The 25,613-nt window shown below is 39.3% G+C and overlaps 1 protein-coding gene across 7 annotated transcripts in view; it reads right to left on the minus strand.

Moving 5' to 3' along the window:
- LOC117425525 (kazrin-like) overlaps positions 1 to 25,613 on the minus strand; it is a 321,926-nt gene that overhangs the window by 263,695 nt on the left and 32,618 nt on the right. Inside the window, exons 1-2 of one of the 7 annotated variants that reach the window (XM_059002568.1) lie at positions 18,329 to 18,548; positions 5,422 to 5,472 (exon numbers count right to left, since the gene is read on the minus strand). The exons of 5 other annotated variants lie outside the window; for them this stretch is intronic. The gene's annotated coding sequence lies outside the window, so the exon portion shown is untranslated. Of the gene's footprint in view, positions 1 to 5,421; positions 5,473 to 18,328; positions 18,549 to 25,613 lie in introns of those variants that run through there. One more of the 7 variants, XM_059002567.1, reaches the window with a different exon arrangement.

Raw genomic sequence — 25,613 nt, forward strand, 5'->3', positions numbered from 1 at the left:
TAAGTGAGCTGTGCTGCAGTATCTATTGTGTAAGCACCAACAGACGAGCAAATAACAGAATCATAAAAAAGGCTGGATGAAAAACACTGCTGAGGAACATTAGTTTGCTCCTCTGTGAAATTGCTACAGTCATTTTCCAAATGAAGTCAAAACTAACTGCCTCGTCAAGTCCTCTGGAAACCGCATGCATTTAACACCATTTAACACAGTAGGAGAGAAGAGATACCAATAATCTTTTAAAAGGTTACAGACAGTATAATGATGATATTAAGGATGTGGATAGTGACAGCTTTTGAAATACTTTAAACAAAAGGATCTGATTTATATTGGGCTCATTTGTGTCGCAGCAGGACTGTTAAATAGATGTGTTCTTCACATAACAATGGGGTCTAATTATTCCCTCATCCTTCCTGCTTAGCAGAAGGATGATGGGAAATGTAGTTCTGAGAGGCCCATGCGGGTACATGGGAAGCCATCTTGAGGCAGGGAATGCAATTAAAGTTAAAAAAATTGGTCAACATGTAAAAAAAAATTAAATCAAATTAAAATACACCCACGTTACGTAAACAGCTGTAGCAACACATGGGAACATGTAACACAATAAAATAAAAAGGTCCTTATGTACCCTTTACTGCTTATGCCAGCTTATTGATGAACTTCAAAAGTCAACTCCAGTTACTGTCACCATTTATGCTGAAGCGCTTTCAAGTGATATTAAAAGGGTCTGATTGTACTTCAATTACAATTTAAAACAGGTACCAGTCACACTCTGACAGGTTCTAAAAAAAAAAAAAAAAAAGATATACTACATTTTTCCAACAGTAAACAAAAGAAGGTTCATGGGGTAAACTGATAGAAAAGGGAAGATGAATATCTATTCTCTGTGTACTGAAAAGGCTTTGCTAGGATGTAATGAAACTCGTCATTGTGGGGATGTGAGGGTCCTATCCTAACCATGAATAAAGACACCAGCTTTTCCAAAGCCAGCGCATTGCCTCGGATTCGCTACACCACACACTTGAGAGTGCTTCATTTTGTAACCATGTATAATGGAATTCTTTTCACAAGCTTCCACGGTGCCTGTGCAGAGCTGTAGCGGAGGTGGAAAGCACTTTATACAAATCACATAAAATGCTGGGCCATTTCAAGGAGCATCTTCTACGGGTACATTGGATAGGTCATCAGTTTCAGAATACCGCCAAGACTTTGATGATCAAACGTCTTCAAAAAATCTTCAGCCTAACCAACAAACCATTTTTCATGGAATGGCCCTACAGCATTCTTGGGAAGACAATATAGAATAGGGTGTCATTTAATGCAGCATTTTTCAAATGCGGCCACAGCAGCCTCCCACCAACTACTCTCTAAAATCAACGTTTACCTTAATCAACTTTCATTCAGCACAGTTCATGCTGCTTGCATTCGGTTTCTTCATACTGCTTCTGTTAGCTGCTATTGGCCACCATGAACGTCAGTATAATCACTGCATGTTGATTGTCCGAGCTTTCATTCTGATCATATTTTATTAGGGCAGCAGTGTGGAGTAGTGGTTAGGGCTCTGGACTCTTGACTGGAGGGTCGTGGGTTCAATCCCAGGTGGGGGACACTGCTGCTGTACCCTTGAGCAAGGTACTTTACCTAGATTGCGCCAGTAAAAACCCAACTGTATAAATGGGTAACTGTATGTAAAAATTATGTGTAAAAAATAATGTAATTGTATGTAAAAATAATGTGATATCTTGTAACAATTGTAAGTCGCCCTGGATAAGGGTGTCTGCTAAGAAATAAATAATAATAATAAAAATAATTCGCAACCTCTTTCACTCCGCGTCAGTGCTCATTGGTTGATCAGAGAGAAGGCTTTAGTAGTGCTGTATGAATTAATATTTTCTTCAGTGCTGGGAAAAATATCAGAATATTTCTAACAAACATTGCTCCACATGAATTTGAATGCAAAAATCCACATCAATGTCCACCACAAATTACATTGTTCATAGAAATAGGAAATATGTATCACAACGTTTGCTTTGTGTAAATAAATCCTGTTCGCCTGCGGGGCGTATCAAGTTCAAGTTCTACCCTGTCACAAGCATTAATACCCTGCATCTTTCTAAACAAGGGATTTAGGGGAGCACCCTAATAAAAGCTGAATCTCAAAAAAAATAATTGTGTGAATATAGTAATTGTTACATCTGTGTATAATGGTATTTAAAACATCTGCCTTCTTACATATCCGCCCTTAGTCTGGTCCCACTGCAGTCGGATACACGGCGGATTACTGTATATAAAAGAACAGGACCAGCACGTACAGCTGCTCTTGACACCCTACTTAAAGGGCTTGGCAGCAATAAGTTAACCATCCAGATTGAGATGTGCATGCAATCCAAGGTGCCAAATAGTGATTTCTACCTGCTAAAGTCAAAGTGCTGCTGCAGATTTGGGAAGCGAATCAGAATCGGGGATAGAGGTACAGGTACGTCACTCGAAAATGCCTCACGCTTTCCAAACACTGGCCCAACTTAGGTAAATGTTTGATAGTGACCAATGTTATCATCCTAGGCCCCCTTTTCCACATTTATTTTTTGACGGGTTTATTTAGATAAAATTTGATATATACTGTCTATATATATATATATATATATTACTTTAACTACTGTGTGACATCCTTTGCTTTATAGTCAATTCAGCAGGGTACAGTAAAGCCTTCACAACCTATTCGTCTCGGGTATTTTTAATACAACTTTACATATTTTATGATGCAAAAGCATTGCAAATAGTTTTAGTTTTACTGTATGTAGCTGGGAATTGTGCAGCATGTTATTGGAATATAAAAGTAGTTTTTGTATCTATTTAATACATTAGTAATACACTTAAGCTTAGTTATTGTATTAATTTATATCCATTTATATGACGGATTGGCTTGTTCAGTTTAACCTGTTGTCAGAGCAATAAAAAAAATACCTGATTTATTTCTCCAGTTTATCATTAAAAGGGCCTCAGAATTAAGATACAGTACAAAGTAGAGGGGCTGCTTATCTTTAAATGTGAAACACTTTGACTTTGTTACAGAAATACATTTAAAACATTTAGAAGTGCATACGTTTAGATTTTATTTATCACAAAATATATTTTTAGTAAGTGTTGGTGGCCATACTCTGAGGCCACCAAAACATTTGGTTTTACAACCACTCATTCAATGTAAGATGTTATACTTCTACACCTTAAATGAAAAAAAACGACCATTTAAAAAGGTCTAATTTCTATAACACACCATCCTATCATTTTTCTATTTTTACTGCAATCAAAGAAACACCTACACATAAACTTTCTCCCAGTACAGATTTCAATAAATAAACCTGAAACAGAATTGTTTTCTTCATACCAGAAATCTTTTTTTTTCTGTTACCCACCTTCTAAACAGTGTCACTTAAAGCAAACCAGCAATGCAAGGCTGGCCAGGAGTGCATTACAGTAATTGATCATACCGTACCAGTAGAGCACTGATGTACATATTAGACGCACATATTAGTTTTCTTAAATTATTTTGAATTGCATAAACATGCCACTTGTGCTCTGCGTAGCCCCGTAGCTCTGTTCCCTAAATCCTCTGATTCTTTATAACATAAAATAAAATATTATTGCATTAGACCTGCAATCCAATAAGCACTTCTATAAAGATGATGAAAGGCATTATTTGATTGACTGCACCAGTAATGCTTGAGGTAATGAACAGAAAACCATGTGTACACAAGTTAGTTACGATTATGAGTGTTAACAGTCCCAGGATCGCATTACCTAATGCCAGAGCATTCTTAAATCGCAAAACTATCAGACAAAGCAGCAAAAGATCCAGGGCACTGCCAAAGCCAATATTACTGCAATGGCAGCTTCACGCCGATTTAGACTTGTTTTTGCATTTATGTCACACAAGGTACAAGTAAATAGTGCAAAGATCCTGCCAGAGCATGGTAGGGCATACAGCGATCACAGCACAGAGGCGGTCACAGTCACTTAACCTGCATTTCATTAATCTCCACCACGCTCAAGAATCTTCTTGAATGTAAATTAGGAAATGTACAGTTCTGTATACGCTTGAAGTGGATGCACAACTTCAATTTCATGAAAAAAATTCGGAATGTCTTAAAGCCCACTCCTTCGTTTAGCAACCTCATAGGATAGATTTACCATAGATAGGCATGTCGGCTTATGATGCAGCTAGTGGTGAGCTTAGATCACTCAAGGATATACTTAATATTAGAGGTAAATTAGCAGTTTGGTCATTCCAGCTCAAAAGGACCCAATCCTGGGGAGATGTTTCCTCCATTTGGTAAATGGTAAAAATGAGCCTTTGCATTAACTTTGACCTCATTTTACTACTACAGTCGCCACTGCTTAGAATGGGCGTGTGAACGTGATTCACCCGCAGTAAGCAATGGACGGTATAAACTCCCACACAATAACATGGCATTCAAAATGTCCCGTTGTCAGTGTTTAAAAAAATAAAAAATAAAAAAAATCCCAATTCGGCTTTATATCACACGCCGCAGTGTTAAAAGCACAGCACGCACGCTTACGTCATTGGTGTCTATTTCAGGAGGAGCGTCCAAGGTGACATAGCTGAGAATTCTTCCTCCGACATCCCCTCTGGTGTTGTCAGAGTTTCAGTTTCGGTTGTATTTTCGTCAGCACTTTCCTCCAACTACAGAAAACCCAGCTTTTTTGAAGCAACGTTGCATTATTTGCTGACAGAGTTCCAAGCATGCTTTAGCAAGCATACAATATCAACAGAGACATTTTATTTACACGCTGAATTTTTGGGCTGATGCTCATCGCTTTTCTCTTTCCAGCCATGCTTGCTGTTGCAGTCAGTGCTGTTTTTTCAAACTGTAAACCCGACACTGCGTACAGGAACTAAATAGCCAAGGTACAGTACAGGGGTAATCGCTCAGTAACGAGGTGCAAACGGCTGATTGATCGATCTGTTAAGTGATGCCTTTTTTATATTGAAATCTATGTGAATACCAAGGGAACAAGGTGAAAACAGCTGATTGGTGAATTAGTAAGAGCGATTACTACAGTAATAAGCAGTGCTTTTGTTATTTAAATCAATGGAAATGGCAAACTACGGTTATTTACTGATAGCAAACCGTGAATCAATCGCAACTCCATGCACAGTAACTCAGACCCAAACTTAAGGCAATTCCCTCTCCATGATCTACGATTTAATTATGTATGGTTGCATCCGCACATCAATCCTGACGTTGACAGTACAAATACTATTTTGACAGCCACGTAGGGATTAAACTCTCTGTTTGGTCTGATTTGTGATGTTTAAGATTTAGTAGGGCCCTCTGTTTAAACACCTGATTGTGCACCACAACAAGCAGGATGAAAAGAAAGTTTCAATGAATGAATACCTACAGTGGAAGTATGGGATGCAAAGAACGCAGAGATCAGCCAGTGTCTTAGAACCTGCAATACAGAAAGTGAAATGATAGTGCTGTAGCACTGGAATTATCTGTACTTGTGTTTCTCATGGGGAGCAGCAAAACAATCTAGAGATGATTTTCTATTTTTATTATTTTTTATTTTTTTTTAAATAAGGCTAACATATTATGTTTAGATTTAAAGCCTGAATTGAACCCTGGCATGTTATATACCAAAAGAAAGGTACATTTTATGGGAAGACATAAATAAGCCCTAATATAAACTAGGAGTGACATGGCAAGCTATATTTCCCACCAAGATACAGTACTGTGCAAAAGTTTTAGGCAGGTGTGAAAAAATGCTGTAAAGTAAGAATGCTTTCAAAAATAGACATGTTAATAGTTTATATTTATCAATTAACAAAATGCAAAGAGAGTGAACAGAAGAAAAATCTACATCAAATCAATATTTGGTGTGACCACCCTTTGCCTTCAAAACAGCATCAATTCTTCTAGGTACACTTGCACACAGTTTTTGAAGGAACTCGGCAGGTAGGTTGGCCCAAACATCTTGGAGAACTAACCACAGTTCTTCTGTGGATTTAGGCAGCCTCAGTTGCTTCTCTCTCTTCATGTAATCCCAGACAGACTTGATGATGTTGAGATCAGGGGGCCATACCATCACTTCCAGGACTCCTTGTTTTTCTTTACGCTGAAGATAGTTCTTAATGACTTTCGCTGTATGTTTGGGGTCGTTGTCATGCTGCAGAATAAGTTTGGGGCCAATCACATGCCTCCCTGATGGTATTGCATGATGGATAAGTATCTGCCTGTACTTCTTAGCATTGAGGAGACCATTCATTCTGACCAAATCCCCAACTCCATTTGCAGAAATGCAGCCCCAAACTTGCAAGGAACCTCCACCATGCTTCACTGTTGCCTGCAGACACTCATTCGTGTACCGCTCTCCAGCCCTTCGGAGAACAAACTGCCTTCTGCTACAGCCAAATATTTCACATTTTGACTCATCAGTCCAGAGCACCTGCTGCCATTTTTCTGCACCCCAGTTCCTGTGTTTTCGTGCATAGTTGAGTCGCTTGGCCTTGTTTCCACGTCGGAGGTATGGCTTTTTGGCCGCAAGTCTTCCATGAAGGCCACTTCTGACCAGACTTCTCCGGACAGTAGATGGGTGTACCAGGGTCCCACTGTTTTCTGCCAATTCTGAGCTGATGGCACTGCTGGACATCTTCCGATTGCGAAGGGAACTAAGCATGATGTGTCTTTCATCTGCTGCAGTAAGTTTCCTTGGCCGACCACTGCGTCTACGGTCCTCAACTTTGCCCGTTTCTTTGTGCTTCTTCAAAAGAGCTTGCCTTGAAATTTCTGCCTGGGAGAGACCTTGCTGATGCAGTATAACTACCTTGTGTCTTGTTGCTGTGCTCAGTCTTGCCATGGTGTATGACTTTTGACAGTAAACTGTCTTCAGCAACCTCACCTTGTTAGCTGAGTTTGGCTGTTCCTCACCCAGTTTTATTCCTCCTACACAGCTGTTTCTGTTTCAGTTAATGATTGTGTTTCAACCTACATATTGAACTGATGATCATTAGCACCTGTTTGGTATAATTGTTTAATCATACACCTGACTATATGCCTACAAAATCCCTGACTTTGTGCAAGTGTACCTAGAAGAATTGATGCTGTTTTGAAGGCAAAGGGTGGTCACACCAAATATGGATTTGATTGAGATTTTTCTTCTGTTCACTCACTTTGCATTTAGTTAATTGATGAATATAATCTATTAACATGTCTATTTTTGAAAGCATTCTTACTTTACAGCATTTTTTCACACCTGCCTATTTTCAACAAGTATTCTTATTAGTGGGTCTGTTCCCAGGGACTCGTTCACACATTCCTCACAGAAAAAGCAACACACAATCACTGGAATAGGCAGCATAATGAAGGATTGTGCAAGTGTGCTTATTTTTAATCTGCAAATGGAAAAAAGTGTTAATCCTGAGGGACATGGGAAGACAATTGTATTCAGAAACAGCTACTGTAAACACAGAAGTCTGAAACATAAAATAAAATAGGCCTGAGAAGATAGATCAGATACTGTATGGAAAGGCCAGGCAATGGGATGAGTGAAAGCATTGCCTGATACATAGATCAAATAAATCTAAGGGTAGAGTACTTCAAAGCCAAAGAACAAATATAAGCTTCAACGCCTGGAAATCTTTCAAACATTCTCAACTGAAAGATTCATAGATTAAACATGAAATGCTTTGTAAGAAGCACGGCTGTGCTTCCATGTGTGTAGGCAAGCTTCACGCATACTGTATTACAGTACATGTGTACATTATGGGTGGTTGCCAATCTTTTCACACACATCCACAATTTTATAACAGTGATGACAGCGAAGCATCCATTAAATATAAATGCATATATTCTTTTTTTTTTTTAAGCCCACAATACCTGTAGGGGTGGAACGATACAGTAATATCACAATATGATACATGCGATTATTGATCAAATCATTATTTAATGCAGGGCTATATTGTTACAAGACTATGTACTGCAGTCAACTATTAAATACACATACTCTTCATTCAAGAACTACTTGGTGTACAGCACCACAATGTTGTATGTTGTGCTTCTGCTTGAGTATCGCAATGCAAACAATACATATCTCTGTTACAATGCAATCTCTCATGTAAAGAAAATACCACAGTACAATGCTACACCCCTAATAATAACGATTGGAAGACGGGGGAAATGGCTTCAAAGCGTGTGCCTAATAAAAGGTATTGAACACATTAAAAGGCCACCAAGTTTGTCTTCATTCTTATGCTTGTTTCAAAAACTCACCAAGTCACAAAAATGAAAAACGACACGCAACCCCTTGCACGCAACACACAGAAGCTTCTCAAGCAAGGCTGCATATGTAACGGAGATGGATTTACCAGTGAGCAGTAACCTGCGAGCGTAACCCCTGCGTAACCACTGGGGACCCATTAAGACATGTGCTTTCCATTGTGCTCTGTACGGAACAGATCGGAAACGTCTTCCACATAAACCAGCCAGCTCAGGTAAACCCTCCTCCCGAGAAGAAGGATCGACAAACCCTACCACGATAGCCAGTTTTGTAGTTAGCGTCAACCAGGAATCAGGAGATGCTGTTGTATACAAGTTGCTGCAATAAGTTTCAACATTTACTTTGTGTGTTTTAAGCGTTTTTGTGTATAACATTTACCTTGTATAACGTGTATGTGTTTGAAAACACATTGTTACAATTATTCATCTGTAAAACCTCTGCTGTTTGGATGCCGCCCTTGTGTGCTAAACAATAAGTTTACATTTAAGAGTTAGGTATGCGTAACCTGCAGAGAAGCCAGCAAGATGCTGACATGACCATACTGTATGTGTCAAAACACTCTGGCACAGAAACAGGAATGCGAGGCACACATTTAATCCGAAGAAGAGTCCGAAGTGAAGATTAGCTCACTGCGTTTCCAACAGCAACATTCTAATTTGGCAGGGGGGTCGTCCAGACAAGTAAATATTGTGTTTGTTCTGTATTAGGCTATCAACTGTAAACTAATGTTTTGAAGTTGTCGCAGTTTTATATATCGGTCTACAATATAATAGGATTAATATTAATCACTGGAATAAAAGTAGCATGAACCCTGAACACAGAGTAATGTCAATGTCCTTGTTTGAGATGTTATTGTTTAATCTTAATTACTATGTTATAATGGTGGAAGAATAAAATGTGATGAATGTTAATTACTGTTTGGTTTATTCACATATCGAGATTGAATCATTATTACAGAAAAGAAGAATGATCATATTAATACAAATCCAACAGTAGCTGACAAGATACTTGGCAGTACAGGGACCCGAGCATGACAGCCACTTGGAGCGCATAGTACCTACAATGCAATCTGAAAAGCCAGCGCACATTTCATGTGGTCTCAAAAGACTGATTTTATAAGATATGGTCCTCCCAGTTGTGATTGTAGCTAACAAAATAATTCCATACAATTGACCTGTTTTTGTACTTCCATTAGGCTCGCTAAACTGGAATGTGCAGTTTTCAAAGAAACACAAGTCACAGCACACATGTATTATCATTTTAAAACAGGATATCTGGTAGGTTAAAGGAAGATCTCAGTTTCTAATTCACAGGTTATTTGTTTGCACTTGAACATCGAGTCATTTCGCCTCAGCAGTGTCTTCAGGGTCAAAGCATGTTACTGGCTGAAGGCATGTCAGTCAATAGGGGAAGGAAGAGGGGTGGGGACAATTTCATCCTTCAGGTAAAATGACCAAGCAAGTGCAAACACTAACTGAAAGCATGGCTTGCAAACAGAGATGTATTTAAATCAAGTGTAGTTCCATATATCATGTTTAAAAACACAAATACAAGGTTACTACAATTAGTTTTTTTCAAAATTGGACATTTGAGACTTTGAAGTGCAGGATAGAAGTACACATCCTTTAAGAGGAATGGCATCATTTTGCTAGTAGCAATTGCTTTAACAAGGATGGGTAAAAATAAAGTTATTTACTGTTGTTTAAGTACATAATTTCACTTCACAAGCACATTAATATTACCACTTGCTGTCAGAAATTTCAGAGGGACAGCATGTACAAGTTGAATTCCAGGTTTGATGTTTACAACTTTGCTGCCTACTGTTGGTTGCCATGGTGACAGGTTTTGTAGCCTCAGGGATCATTTCTTTACTTCCAGCGCCTTAGAATACAAACTACACGGGATAAGGGAGGCGCGTGGGCCTTAAACCCTGTGAATTAGCAGCTTGCCAATCAATCTACAGAGTGGTTACAAAGTGATCAGGACAGCAACAATTGGGAGAGTCAAGACTGGGGCTAATCAGAGTGTACAGAGGAGTTCCACAGAAGCAACTGCAGAGCAGAACACAACCTTGTTTCTGAAATACGTCCTGCTCTTGAGATGGCACTGCTGGTGTTACTGTACACTCATCCGGCTTCTAGTTGCAATGCAACAAGCCCAATACCTAGATAAATACAATACTTGATTTGATATAGATAGATTATATATATATATATATATGCATGCTCCCATTAGAGAGGTGTATAAAACCATGTCTGAAATGTTTGTTTGAGGAGAGTGTGCAGCATGTGAAGAGACAGAAAAGTAAGGCACTGCGTGAAAGTTGTGTGATTTAACCGGTGAATGGCTTACCTGTCCAGTTCTGCAGGTAGACTTTTGTTCCTGTCTATTGTTATTTGTAATTTATTAAAAGTGCACAGAAAGCACTTAAAACGCTGTTCTTGTGTCTGGGCTGCCATTTCTGCCGCAAGCCAGCCTTGACCACCAGTAACAGTTCCACATATGGTCTTTTCACATGCTGCACACACTCCTCAAACAAGCATTTCAGACCTGGTTTTATACACTATATTTGGACCAGGTGCACTTCATTATTGGATCAAAAGCCAGTTAGCCCTCAAGGGATTCTGGGGGATGTAGTCATATATCAAACCCCTGGACTATATTTTTCTCTTTTCTCCCCCTACTCTGCCACAAGATTGCAATTAGAAGTGTTTTTCAAATGTCACCAAAAAGAATCGCTGAGCTAGTTAATGTGGGGCACATTTGGTTATGTACCAATAAGTGAAAGGTTAAATATGTGTATCAAACACATTCTAGCCAAAGGCAATCCGAAACATCTATAGGAGACCAGGAGTGTATGGTACAGGTTTGGTGAAAATCAAGGCAGTTATCGAGTCCACAACGTCCTGATGACAGACAAGCTCAGTGCACAACCATTTTTTAATGAAGCAAAAGAACAAAAGCCTTGGTTAGCACGCCTCAAAAATGAGAATGCAAGAGAAGATAACAGTGCATCCAGTGGGGTGTCTTTCAGCTTAATAAAATCCTATCACGTATGCCTTAGCTGGTTCCTGAAAAAGTAATTTGTTGTGGGCTAAAACACAATCAATACTGGCCATGCTTGTGTTCCCATGATCCCAGACCGATAGGGAACCTGTCTGTTGAGAGGCTAAATAAAGATGATGACCAGATATTTAGGAATGTTTGTTTCCTGACTACACTCCCACTGGGAATGGAGGGACAAAAAATGTCCTTCCGACGCCTGTGATCCAATTGGTCGCTTATGTCTGTGTCCCAGAGTGAATCTTTCCCAGCCCTGGTCTGTGAGATTCAGGACTGCAGAGCAGTAATACAGCTGACCCCGTTTGTGCTGGGCTTGAGAACCCCCTTCCCCATGCACTGGAGAGAATATAGGGTTCAAAAAGCTACAATGGGAACTGTCACAGGATATCAAACGGCCTACAGTCCATCTTGACCTTCATTTTATACTCTCCCAATGTAAATTACAAACAAGGGGTCTTCCTTATATTGATAAAGTGCATTTGAACAAAAAACAGAAACATTTTGACAGAGATTCCACAGATTTTGTACATACACAGCATTTTTAAATGACACGATTTTGCAAGTTAATAGTGTTTTAAAAGTATAACAGCTTCAGATTTTTTTTTTACATTAACAAAGAGCACATTTCCAGGAGTGTAGATTCTAATAATTACAGTAGGATGTAGAATGTGCAGTCTCATCACAACTGAATATTTAAAAAATGCTTTTGTGCAGACATACAATTACGTCTACTATCTCCGTCACTGACAAAGCAAACTTAATGCAATGTAAGGTGAAACAAGATCATCTCAGACAGTCAGTCTTTTGGCTTAATAAATTCCCCCATCAGGTATGCTGGTTTTACGGCTCCTGAAAGCTTAAAGTTGGAATAAAACAATCAATACTGACCATCCATATTTTCTCCATTACCCCAGCCCATTAGGGAAAACAGGGAAGTACAGATATTTATGAACTAAACTGGGTTTAACCAGACATGGTCCACAACCACAGTCATACAGGGCTTGTCTACTCTCTTACCAATGGCAGACCATGCAGATGGTCAATGTGCAGAAAAAAGAAAGTCAATCAGGTTGCACTACACTTTGAAAACCTTTATTTTATAAAATGCATGCAATTTATAAATCTACATTTTCTTTTTTTTTTTAGAAATTGCATTGTATTATTCATATTTCATTTATATTTAACATTATAAACTACATACAGTAATTTGGCTATGGTACATTTATAGGTATACAAATTATTAACAAAATACATTAAATGATCGATCATTTCATCTTACTGTGCATCATGCAAACAGCCCATCACATGTATTGTGATACACATTGTACTATATTTGTGGTAAGTATTGCATTGTGACATTAGTGTATCGCTACACCCACTTTCAGAAACATAACAGAAAATACTATACATTTCACTTGTTGACTATTCTGAATAATTTCTTCTCAAGACCATTGTGTAGACTTGAGAAAATTGCATTTATAAATGAAGTAAATGTAAAACAATTATTTTTCTGTAAAGAAACAAAAAAAAAAAAAAAAAGAGATTCATAAAACGAGTCATCCTTTGAAAATGATTATGTTCATATGAATCGGTACTACAGAAAGATCTTGGTTGCGATTTTATTTACTTAAAAACTATAGTCAATAGCCTACTGTATTAAGTATAATCCTGCCTAATTCATTTTGTGTGGACACATTTTGATTGGTAGTCATCTAGCCAGGAGCACCTCAAAATTCAGTATGCAGGACCAATCTGTCAATCCCGACAATAAGCAAATAGAACAGGATCAAATTGGCTGTGACTGGCGTTGTGTGGACATCTTTGTTTATTTTGTGATGGACCCAACCTGTGGAAGCACTCCGAGACGTACAACCGTACAGTTGCACCAGTCAGGAGACACTAATGATCCGAAAAATTTAAAAACTGCTGGAAAATGCCTTCCCTGGCAGCTACATGGTAGAGGAGAGATGGGGGGGGGGCTCTGAAGAGAGTTACAGCTCATCTCATCTCTTTCACTGGCTCACATGCTCTTTCAGAAACCATGGAACAGCTGGAGTGTGTTTCCTCTGTATACGATTCCCTAGGGAAAATAACTCATTATATATGAAAGCTATGAAAGGAATGTGCCGTTTGAGATCCATGTGAAAGGATTTTGCTTGGGAAAGAAGACGTTCAAGGGGCCGGTTCAAATCGACAGTATTATGAACAGTGAACAAATACTTGTACTGTAGTGACTTGGACCAAGAAACACACTGTAATATTGTTACATTTGCAGATGATTCCAAACTTGGGGAAGCAGTGGACACAGAAACTGTAGCCCAGGTTATTCAAAGTCAGTATACTATCCTGCACTTCTTTACATCCCACTCCCGAAGGGAACAACCTGTTATCAGTTGAGAGCACGGCTTTGTCAGTCTCAATATTAAAACCCCTAGAGGTTTCAATAGCTCCTGGCCCAGTATATCCAACCGAAGTACCAGCAGACGATCAGCTTATTTTTGCTTCGAAGGCCAGGACAGAAGCTTTTGAGCTTTTTTTTTTTCTTCTTTAGCTGCCCGTTACCTCAGTGGGCGAGTCTTCTAGTGGCAGTATTTTGTTTGTCGACATTTTTAAAAAGTGTTGCAAAATGTAATTAAATTAATTCCCGACAAACTTTCAAACCATCTTCGTTTGAGCGCTCGGCAGAATTGATGTGCATGCAGCACGAGGCCATTCATGGAACATCTGAGAGGGTGACGTCATAGAACTGATGGGCGTGCAGCCTGAGGCCTCTCATGGAACATCTGAGAGGGTGACATCATAGAACTGATGGGACTGCAGCCTGCGGCCCCTCATGGAACATCTGAGAGGGTGACGTCATAGAACTGATGGGCGTGCAGCCTGAGGCCTCTCATGGAACATCTGAGAGGGTGACATCATAGAACTGATGGGACTGCAGCCTGCGGCCCCTCATGGAACATCTGAGAGGGTGACGTCATAGAACTGATGGGCGTGCAGCCTGAGGCCTCTCATGGAACATCTGAGAGGGTGACATCATAGAACTGATGGGACTGCAGCCTGAGGCCCCTCATGGAACACCTGAGAGGGTGATGTCATAGAACTGATGGGCGTGCAGCCTGAGGCCTCTCATGGAACATCTGAGAGGGTGACATCATAGAACTGATGGGACTGCAGCCTGCGGCCCCTCATGGAACATCTGAGAGGGTGACATCATAGAACGCAGAATTCAAATACCAAATGGGTATTGCAGAACTGGAACAGCCCACCACGAGGATTACCTAGGTGTTGTAATAAACTCATTACTCAGGCAAACAGAATTCTTGGCTATATAGTCAAAAGTGCAGGGTACAAAGAAGGTTACGATGATGAGGTTGTATGATGCACTAGTGAGACCGTACTTACCATAGAATACGGTGTCAAATTCTGGTCCCCACAATTCAAAAAGGCCATTGTAGCCTTGGAGAAAGTTGACAAAGTTATACTTTAAGGCAACGGTTCTCTAATGCATCCACCAGCGGGATTTTGTGCGGTACAGCAGCCCCCCAGAAACTCCTCTCTTAATCAACCTATACTTTAATCAGCTTTCATTCAGCGCATTCCGATTCCTCATACTGCTTCTGTTTCTGTTAGCTGCTATTGACCAGCATCAACATCAATATAATCACAGCAAATGTATTGGCCCAGCTTTCATTCTGATCAGGTTTTATTTTGGCCTTCTCAACCTCTTTCACTCTCTGTCAGTGTTGATCAACGACAGCAGGCTTTAGCAGTGCGACGTGAAAACAGAGGTATTGAGCAATAGTTTTTCCGCACTAAAGAAAATAATATCTGAATATTTGAACGAATGTTGCTGCACATGAATTCACAGGCAAAAATCCATGTCTGCGTCTGCCATAAATTAGATAGTTGATAGATATATGAACTACGTATCACAACGTGGTGACAAAATGGTGAGGTTTTTTTCTTTGTACAATTCCCCACTTTTCCACATTTATTTCTTAAATATGACTTGTGTGTACAGCTATAAAAAAAGGATAAGTAATTCTATTGCTTTCTGAAAAGAAAGTACAATTGCAGGGATTAAAAAAACAAAACAAGCAACATAAAAAAAACAACGTGATGTGTATTTTTGTACTGTTTCTGCCTGAAATACACACAAGAACAAATGTATAGGTTTAACTACTGTGTGACAACCCTTGCTTTATGGTTAATTCAGTGGGCCAATGCAAGGTCTTCACAACCTATTCTGGAATGTTACAGTTTTACACTTAGCTGAGAACTGTGCAGCATGTGAATGGAACAAAAAAAGTGTTTTTTGTATGAAAAACTTCGGCCTTATTATAGAGATACACGAAAAGAAATGTGAAGTAGCATTATGCATAGGTGTATATTTTCTTTATTTTTCTTTACCGCACTCTGAGGCCATCAAAATCATGGTTTGAGAACCAGTGCTTTAAGCACAGCACTAAGAAAAAAGTGGAACATCAGGTGGAGACAAAGGGCAGGAGACACATCTTTACACAGTGTCAGGGTATGGAATGGGTTACCTAGCCATGCTGTTTATGGTCAATCAATGGGATCCTTTAAGCCTCTACCACATAAATGTTCTTATGACCTGTATCCTTAAACTAATTTAATATACTAATACAGTAGTGATGCCCTTTTTCATGTATTTTCAGTATGAGACAATTGCATTTATTATCCTAGGATAGTCTCAACTGTAAAGTGCTGACAGAGTTCAGATATTCCACTGTTCAGATATACTGACCCCAAAGAGACAAATATCAAAATGGGTGGTGAGAACACTGCTAGGCTACGAGGCAAACAATTCCTAAAGCCTACTTTAGAACACACAAACACGTTGAGTAATTTGAAACCTAAGAGCAATACAATCGGCATGCTTCCACTGTAGCTTTGACAGCGAGCACCCTGGCCACCTTCTGCTCTGTTTCCTGAACATGCAGCACTGGCTGCTGGCAACTGTTGAGGAGTGCAGCTGTGTGGGAGCAAACCACGGAGTGGCAGGGGACAGAACAACACTGAGGCACCAGAAGAGTAAGGCTGGCTTCAGATTAACCGAGCCCTTTAGCAAATGACAACAATGAGCAGTTGCAGTGGGTTAACGCTCAGAGTGTTTTGGGGGAAAGGCTCACTGTAAAAATATGCTTGTTTTCTTCCTCACCATTATGAAGTTACAGTGAGTCACAAGCTTTCACAGAAACAAAAAAACAGAAAGTATTATTATTTCACATTACTAAACATATCTGTCCGCTGCACCTATAACTGACAGAAATAATGACCCTGATTTCTTCTCCAGACAGACAGAAATACACAAGGGGCAGGGTACAGGGCTTATTCAAATCGTAAATGGTCTGATAAAGTTAACTTCAGGTCACTACTTCACATTTAGAGGTACTGAGAGATGGTCAAGTGGGCAGAAACAGAAGCTGGGTACTGTTCAGAACTAAAAGTGGAAAGCCCTTTTTTATGCTTACAATTACATGGAATGGTGAAGTGGCAGAATCATTAGAAACATTCAAAAACTATTATAAGCTGTCCTATTAAATTAGATCTCCTTTGTACCTGCAAGAGTGCAAGGAAGGGACTATTATTATTTATTTCTTAGCAGATGCCCTTATCCAGTGCGACTTACAATTGTTACAAGATATCACTATTTTTACATACAATTACATTATTATTTTTTACACATTATTTTTACATACAATTACCCATTTATACAGTTGGGTTTTTACTGGAGCAATCTAGGTAAAGTACATTGCTCAGGCGTACAGCAGCAGTGTCCCCCACCTGGGATTGAACCCACGACCCTCCGGTCAGGAGTCCAAAGCCCTAACCACTACTCCACACTGCTAGCCTTTCTTCTCAAACTTTCCTTAGATTATTATGATATGACATACACTACCCTCCAAGGCTTCCCATCAACACTTACTTGACTGCATTCGCTTCACTCTGGAATATAGCATTACATCTGTGCTCTACCAAAAACATGGTTCATTTTCAGCAGAACTGGGGCCAAAACGTCACTAAAAATTTATAATTATAGAAAAAAAGCCTTGCTTGTATGCACTGCAGTAAGTAAAGTATCAATAAGGCTTACACCTGTTATTCTAATGCTGTACGTCGGTATTATTTGTGTATTGCTATCAGGCAACCATGCAAATTTATCAACGGTTACTTACAGTATACAAAACACCAGTGCTGTTAGGGGAAAATGGAAAAGTTGTATTTGCCAATCACAAACTAAGTAAAAAAAATTGCATACTAACATGGTATTAAACATAAAACGATTATTTCAATAATACAGCAATTGTGTGTTCCGTCCTGTATTAGAATACCCCAAATTAACTGAAATTGGTATCTCATTTATTTTCGGATAGAATGGAATTTCCCCTCAGCGTTCCCAAGTTTTTTTGTTTTTTTTTAGCAATAGAACTTCCTCTTTCAACAGCATCCCTCTGCAATCCTGTGAACATACAGTTTCTATTATTGCATGCAATTCCTCACACAGGCTGTTTGTACTCTCCACCCCTGTAGCTACTAATGTTAACAAACAATGGTCAAAACACTATGGGGAGAAAAAAAAAGGAAATATCTCAAGTTTCTCATTTATGCAAAACTGAACTTGGGAAGCAACTTAAACGTTTGACTGGCAAGTATTATTGTCCTCTTATACAAGTCGTAATAATTAAACTAGCAATACAAAACATCGAAAACGGGGACTCTTCTATAAATGCAAACGTACCGGTAGTTTCTGACACAACTTTTCTACTGCTTAAATCATAAACACAAGCAAACAAAACAACGTGCTTTTTCATAGTATCCTTAAACACGTTTGTTGCCGACGAACGTGGGAAACTAGACATCACTGCATTGCATTCGTCTGCGAACAGAAAGAATGCATTGAACTACTACTAAAACTACAACTTTTTAAAAATAACTTACTTACCTCTGTAATTTGTAACGTTCTTTTAAAACGGGTTTCTTTACCAGTGCGTAGTGTACTCCAGTCAAAAAACGTATTCTTTTTTTTTAACGTTCTGACCAGCTCCGACCTACCAGAGCGCGCACAGACTTCAGTTGAATCGAGGACGAGCCAAGATTGCCGCAGCACAGCAGATGGATGCAGTCAAGTTCAAAGAGCGGTGACGTGGGCGAGCACGGTAGTGCTCCGTCGAAACTAACACGCGCGCGCACAGGACAGGTGTGCAAAAGTTACTCTGCAGCTGTCTGTATGTCAAGCCAAATTATCATTGAGATATCTTCAAATAGTAATAGATGTCTGTAAATCATTTGCTGATATCTTTAAATTGATTGGAGATATCTGTAAGTAAACCATTTTGAAGATATCTTAATTTCATTTTAAGATATCTAAAATGAAATAGAGATATCTCAAATTGATTTACAGATAGCTGTATCTGTATTTTAGAGCTATCTGTAAATAACTTCCTGTTCGTTTAGAGATATCTCTAAGTCATTTTAAGATATCTCAAAATGACTTCCTGTGAAAATGTTTTGAATGGACTCACTTACTGGATGTCTTAAAATGATTTAAAGACAGCTGAAAATGCATTTTAAATGTCTAATTTAAAGCTCCATTTAAAGATATCTGGAAATAATTTGCAGGTATCTCTAAATGTATTTAACGGTGGCTAAGGTGATGTCGGCATGGAACTCCGAGGGAAAGACATCATCAGCCAAGGGCAACAGTGGGAGGAAGCACATACTCCAGGATCGTGATATCCGTGCATTAATTTGAAGTAAAAGGCAAAACAGGCAAGCAACTGCAGATCAATTGACTGCAAATTTCAACCTGGGGCGCGAGCAGCCAGTTTCAGAGCGGGATACCATAGTGGCCCAACGCCCTATTAAGTGACTTTACATTGGTGTTTCCATTTTTGGATGGAAGTTCTGTTGTATTATTGTTATTTTTTTTATTAAACATGCTGTTTGTTTCCTAAGCCTGAAATATTGTACCTGGTGCATTTATTCATCTCACGTGCTGTATAAAACAATTTAATGATATATAGCTATCAACAAACTACTCAGAACTATAATTTAACTGCAACTAAGCTGTTTTTTGCCTTTTCCTTTATAACAAAAATATCAGCAGTGTGAAAAAGTAGAGTTGGGAATGGGGCAATGAAAGGAACAGGTAGCAAAGTGTTGAAAATGAGATGCACGTTTCTACAGTAGCTTGAAATGGGAAGGGATACTAAAGTGTAAGTAGAGAAGCTGGAATGAGACAAAGGTTTTGTCTACTTGATCGACTTACATCTTTTATAATCATCCCAAAGCAAATGCTTTCATTGGATGTACAGCACTGCAAGCATCGTGCCGCATTACTGTTTATAGTAATAATTTCCCACCCTAAATATTTGATTTTGCACATCATGGAACTGCTCTTGAGATGGGAGACGGGTCCAGATCTCTCATTATTTGTGTGTTTCACATGAGTGTCAGCAGGACTTGGCACCGTGTGTAATGCCGACCATCTGCTGTGTACCGCCATTTAGAAAGTGCGGAAAGGGAGTTAAGATCTTTCTGGCAATTTACTCTAACAGACACTGTGCAAGACGAATTCAAATACTAATAGTGGTCTATGTCGACGCATAGCGAATATTAAGCAAGCCCCTGCAGGGTCCATTGCAAAGACAATGTCATATTTGGTACTGCAAAGCAGACTCCATCTGGGTATAGTGTTTCTGTTGCATGCATTTTTTATTTGAATTCACTACTTTCCTGCACCACTAGCAGGAATCCAAATGTGTTACATAGTGCTCCTGTAGGCAGCATCCTTCTCTCAATAACGTCAAGACAGGGGCGGTCTGATGCTCTCATGTATAAATGCCCAAACATAATGGAGCTGCTGTACAGGCTGTTATGAACCCATTATATATTGTTGTCACTCCTTTTAGAATTGCTTCATTTTATGCCTCCTGTAAATTAGTTTTGCCCCTTAAAGGGACCTGTATTGTTGGAACTAAATAAATAAATAAATCACTTGCAAAAAAATCACAGTCATATTAAAGTTTCACAGGAAATAAAATACAAAGCTCATTGAAAGTGTATTCAAATTTCGCTTTGTGACAAAGCATGTGAAACCTAACTATAATATACACACAGTGGCCACCATGTCTGAACTAGAATATAGACGCACTGGCCACTATGTCTGAACTATAATTGTTACATGCCTGTCATATACTCCTAAATGATGGACAATACCCTCTTGAATGGCCCTTCTTTCAATCAGGGTAGACATTCTTCAGCCCTGTGGGGTGGACTTGATCACAACACTGTTCGGACCCCAGGGAATCAAAATAAGCCGCCTAGTTTGTAAACACAACTATGTATAAAGTAGCTGGGGAAAGTATAAAACAATTATCTACTGAAATTACAGGGTTGACAACTGATACTGCAGTTTTGTAGAGAATTAAACCATCTATAATCTCCCTGCATTTTATCAGCCACCTATTCTTAGGGCAAATCTCAGGTTGACCTCAAAGGTATGATTAATGAAATCCAGGTTGAGCCCCAGTTCTGTAAAATCCTCCAATAAAATGTGTCTGTGGCTTATCCCAGGGCGGTATAGATGAAATCAACCAGGTAGTACAATAAAGTACACATGTACTGTGCTATGTTATAGGCATTGTTAGAAGATTCTTGCCAGATATGTTTTTATTCACCTACAGTGTAGCTTATCCCTTGTCTTTGCACACTAGTTTCATATATGGGGACAGCAAGACAATACAACAACAAAGAGCTCTCCTCACACAAGGCCTCAGAGTGGTTCATTTTGCTGGAAGGGGATGTTAAGAACAATTAACCTTTTTGTTCTGTCTGCGAGTTCTGCATCACACAGGGGGCAGATTTCCTGACTATTGTCCCCGCGACAGGAAGTCTTGTGAACGCTGAACACCGGATGCAGCAGGAAAACTGTGGGGAGATCTGGCCCGCGCACAGTAAATAGCAGGAATTGGCTACAAGGAAAAATACTGTCTGCTTTTGGAGAACATCCAATCTCCAGGCACTGGGAAACACACCCTATGCTGAACAGCCTGCCCTGCTGAGGAAGAAAAAAGGATTTAGCTCTATATTGTGGAACTACCACTGTTGTAAAAAGTAGTTTATTTTTCACTTTTGGGATACAAGAAGTATGTCAATAACATACATCCTTAGCTAAATTCAAAATTACAGCCTTCAGCATGATACAAAAAGAATGTGTACTCCAAGATTCATCAAAATTAGATAAGCTGTTCTCAAGATGTGCACGTTTCACATACAGGACAGATGTACACACAAAAGGACACCTCCATACATCTCCATAATCTGATACTAATGTAGTCTAAGTACCAAGTTTTATCACAACTGGATAAATGGTTTTTTGATATCTATGAAAAAATTTAAAGTGTGACATACGTCCATTTCATCAACTGCAGGGGAAACATGTAGGCAAAAAGTAGGGCTGACAATGAATTATACTAGAAGGGAAATGTTAACGGTAAGTGAATGAGTTTATAAATGGGAACTGTACCAAAAACATCATGCACCAGTTGGGACTGGACCCCGTGCAGATTACTGATCGTAATGTGTACTATACTACACATGCCTTGTCGAGTCTTTGCTTGAAGTTTGTGATACTTGTACTTTATCAAAAATCAGTAATACCCATTGAAATAAAAATCACAGTCTTCTCATGATGATATTGAAGCTTGGTTTTTGCAACTATAATCGGCACGTGTTTTGTTATGAGAGCATGGTTCGGATTGTTGGCTGGTTTCACAGACCATGATAGCACTAGTCCTAGACTACCTTATGTTACTTTGGATAAGGTATCTCCAGATGTCTAAAATGTTCACTGTGGGTCTGGTTTTCAAAGGGATTATGAGGATATTTACTTGCTTTAATCAATTTCAAAGGTAAATCTGTTTTTTTTATTTAAATGTTCATGTAAAGTTGTGTTATATACTGAATTTGTAAAAAAGTGATTTGCTTTATTATGAGGACTACCATATCGCTATGGATCTCCTCCTAGTGGCTGGTGAATTAATAATACTGACATCCGTGTAAGACACCTGCTTACCTCTCAATCTGAGAGCTCTTTAGCTGAATGTCTTTAAACCGTGACTGGTTTGTGTACAACCCTTTCCATCCAATAGGCTGAGTAATGGCCAAGCCATTACAGTATGCCTGAGGGACTTGATAATATCCCAGACACTTGAGGATACATAACAAAACTGTCTTGAAACATCACCTGCTGTAACCGGGGGAGACCTGTGCTGACTCTTCTGATGTGTTCATAGTGCTGCAGGGAGAGGGCAGCAGCCCGTCAATATCCGCCTGTCAGTCATGGCAGTGACACGGAGAGGTGGGAGAGTGGGTGTGCGGACTTTCCTTCTCTCTGAGTGGCTGAGAGGCGGGTCTTGGGGGAATTGCTGACCCTATAAGTTAACATTCTGCTGTTCCCTCAGGTCTGCCCTCTGAGACGTAAACGGTGTGCAGAAGCGCTGGAGAAAAAAACTGCGGGGACAGAAATCCCAACAAGAAAAAAATAAATAAATAAAAGAATTAGCGGTAGCGGGGGAAAAACTTTGGGCAGCCCCGGTAAAAGGTGTATAGCAGGCTGAGGGAGCCGCTAGTGTAGGACGGAGACCCGGGCCGTGCGGGTAGCGACGGTTGGGGTGAAGCTGCCGAGCGCAGCACCTTTTATTTGTAGTTTTGTTTACTGTGTTTTGTTTTCCCTGTTCCTTTCGCCTTTTGATTATTGTTTTGTTTGCAACACTGTATCCTGTACCGCCCCCGGTATAGTTGTGGCTCTGTCGCTACCATAGTTGGTACGGCAGACCACAGACAACAGCGCCCTCTGCGGGCTGAAAAGAAATTGAGCTCCCATAATAAAACTGGGCACCTGTGCGGTGTTCCTAAATTACTTCTCTGTGTCCTGTGTGTCAGTGAATTACCCACCACCCTTCCACACCTGCATTTTCCATAAGCTTTGCTACAGGAAAGAATAGCACAGACAGAATGCAGACCTTTTTAGTCCTTTTCCATTCCGCTATGTGTTTTTCTTTACTTATCTTTAGTTTTGTTCTTGTTCTCTTCTCTACTGCAGCTGTGTGGAAGAGTCCAGATAAGGAAATTATCTGTAAGTAGTATTGTCTGTCAAAACGTGCAAGCTAAGAATGGAGAAGAGTTGCTGATAACCTGCCCCAGACCACTTCCCAAGAAGCTGAAAGTAATACGTCAGAAAAACAAAGAAAGTCTTTTTAAGGAACCGCTTTACCCAACTGTACAGATCTGGGATTCAGTAGGAATCTCTATTGACACCCTGTTCATTGAAATTCGAGAGTTCTGTTCAGCTCTCTAATTGGGTGTAGCTTGTGACTATCTCCAATCACAATACAAAGAGCACTGGAACGTTTAACAAAGGGTATAGATATCATGTACAATTATGGCCAAATGTTTTGCCTCACAATTGCTTAACTAATTTTACTTCATAAAGTCAAATGAAACCTGCTGAGTAATGTTACGTTAACATATTGAATTGCATACCGCTTTGAAGTTTTCCATATACTTAATGAAAAACAGACAAAAATTTAAAAATGTGACATTTCTAAATCCAACATGAAATACTGTACTATTATTATGGTTTCTGGTAGACCTTTGTGATATCATGCTGTAGTTTCTTTGATGACATGATGTTAAATAACATATCTAAATCATGTTCTCTAGGTGATGCAAAACTTTATAATCACTGGTAATTCCTTTGTGTCTGCTAATATTAGCTAATTATATCACCTAAGCAATACAACACTGAGATCATATTCAGCTTTGCTTGACCAGTAAAAATAATTTATGGAAACTGTTATTAGTTTATTTAACAGAAGCCTTTATCCAAGGCAACTTACAGAGACTAGGGCATGTGAACTATGCATCAGCTGCAGAGTCACTTACAACAACATCTCATCTGAAAGATGGAGCACAAGAAGGTTAAGTGACTTGCTCAAGATCACACAGTGAGTGAGTCAGCGACTGAGCTGGGATTTGAACCACGGAACTCCTGGTTACAAGCCCTTTTTCTTTAACCACTGGACTACATAGCCTCCTGTGTGATCAATAGTCTCTGAAATCTATAGTTCTGTTTTTTATGAGGACTAATTAATTTATTAAACACAAAACTGCAGTCGGAGAAACTTGCACCCATAGCATCAAAGGATAGTACCCTGTTCAGATTGTAGCAGTTTCATTTCTTACTTTTCTATTTCTGCAATCTTGGTAAGATTGTCTTATCAGGTATGTGTGTTTTTTTTTTGTTTGTTTTGTTTTGATTTGTGAACATTGGAAGCTTTGGAAGTCCCGCATAAAAGATTAATTCTCAAACTGAACGCAGTAGGGATTCAAGGAAATGCATGCACATGGATTAGGGAGTGGTTAACATGTAGAAAACAGAAAGTACTTATTAGAGGAGAAACCTCAAAATGGAGCGAGGTAACCAGTGGAGTACCACAGGGATCAGTATTAGGTCCTCTGCTATTCCTAATCTACATTAATGATTTAGATTCTGGTATAGTAAGCAAACTTGTTAAATTTGCAGACGACACAAAAATAGGAGGAGTGGCAAACACTGTTGCAGCAGCAAAGGTTATTCAAAATGATCTAGACAGCATTCAGAACTGGGCAGACACATGGCAGATGAAATTTAATAGAGAAAAGTGTAAAGTATTGCATGCAGGCAATACAAATGTGCATTATAAATATCATATGGGAGATACTGAAATTGAAGAAGGGAACTATGAAAAAGACCTAGGAGTTTATGTTGACTCAGAAATGTCTTAATCTAGACAATGTGGGGAAGCTATAAAAAATACCAATAAGATGCTCGGATATATTGTGAAAAGTGTTGAATTTAAATCAAGGGAAGTAATGTTAAAACTTTACTATGCATTAGTAAGACCTCACCTAGAATATTGTGTTCAGTTCTGGTCACCTCGTTACAAAAAGGATATTGCTGCTCTAGAAAGAGTGCAAAGAAGAGCAACCAGAATTATCCCGGGTTTAAAAGGCATGTTGTATGCAGACAGGCTAAAATAATTTAATCTATTCAGTCTTGAACAAAGAAGACTACGCAGCGATCTGATTCAAACATTCAAAATCCTAAAAGGTTTAGACAATGTCGACCCAGGGAACTTCTTTGACCTGAAAAAAGAAACAAGGACCAAGGGTCACAAATGGAG

Source organism: Acipenser ruthenus, chromosome 27, assembly GCF_902713425.1.
Source record: "Acipenser ruthenus chromosome 27, fAciRut3.2 maternal haplotype, whole genome shotgun sequence".
NCBI classification, from domain to species: domain Eukaryota; kingdom Metazoa; phylum Chordata; class Actinopteri; order Acipenseriformes; family Acipenseridae; genus Acipenser; species Acipenser ruthenus.